The following is a 911-nucleotide window of genomic DNA, read 5'->3' on the forward strand; positions in this document are numbered from 1 at the left end:
AGTCACTACTCATGTTTGCCAGCTGAGTGGACTGAGCTAACGTGAAATAAAGTGTCTTGATCAAGGACACAACACACCGCAGTGACTCGAACTCACGACCTTACGATCGTGAGCAGGTTACCCTAACCACTAAGCCGCGTGCCTTCACACGACCTCAATAACAACAACAACAACCACAACACCACCACCACTACCAACACTACCACCACTAACAGCAGCAGTAACAACAGCAGCAAAGGCAACAGCATCAAGAATTAAAAGAAAACAATACAATGCAAAGTCCATAACAATTACAATGAATACATCTGCAGTGACATCTACAACAACAACGGCCATAATCACACATTTACTAAGAGCTTTTTGTTTCTCTATTTCTTAGTTTCTCAACAACGAGTAGCTGAATGCTATTCTTTTGATCAAAAGTTGGACTGCAAATTCTACACATGTGTGAGTGAGAGATTACCTTGCCCTGAACTACTATATTTGCACAATCAGGAACCTGTTTATTGTAAAAGACCCGATGAAAAGGTAAAATGATTTTTTATGCTTTTTATGGTGTGGCAATTTAAAGTTCTGATTCAATGCGCGAAGAAATAGAATGACAGAATGAGTAAAACAAGAGCGAAAGAAAACAAGAAACAAAGAAGGAAAGAAAGGGAGAAAGAAAGACAGAATAGATGAAACAAAGATAGACAGGCTGACAGATAGATAGATAGATAGATTGATAGATAGATAGATATAAAAGACACGAGTTTTCGTCAGGGTGACTGAAAATAATAGACATACATTCTGAGTGCTCAATTTGGTATGTCATCAAAATTCCAGTTTGAACTGCTGTTGAACATGCGATTTTGTGACTGCCTTTCTGAAGCGGCTAGAAGTGGTTTTCCATTGAGCTGATAGGTATAGAT

General features: G+C 38.6%; 1 protein-coding gene and 1 long non-coding RNA gene across 2 annotated transcripts in view; one reads left to right on the plus strand and one right to left on the minus strand.

Annotated features, from left to right (window-relative positions):
• The window catches only part of LOC128250787 (uncharacterized), a 10,149-nt gene extending 9,254 nt beyond the window's left edge, over window positions 1-895 (minus strand). Inside the window, exon 1 of the long non-coding RNA XR_008266769.1 lies at window positions 787-895. This is a non-coding gene — a long non-coding RNA (uncharacterized LOC128250787). The remainder of the gene's footprint in view (window positions 1-786) is intronic.
• LOC128250786 (uncharacterized) overlaps window positions 1-911 on the plus strand; it is a 27,658-nt gene that overhangs the window by 19,795 nt on the left and 6,952 nt on the right. The window contains exon 4 of the transcript XR_008266766.1: window positions 380-528. The gene's annotated coding sequence lies outside the window, so the exon portion shown is untranslated. The remainder of the gene's footprint in view (window positions 1-379; window positions 529-911) is intronic.

This window comes from Octopus bimaculoides, chromosome 25 (assembly GCF_001194135.2).
Source record: "Octopus bimaculoides isolate UCB-OBI-ISO-001 chromosome 25, ASM119413v2, whole genome shotgun sequence".
Taxonomy (NCBI): Eukaryota; Metazoa; Mollusca; class Cephalopoda; order Octopoda; family Octopodidae; genus Octopus; species Octopus bimaculoides.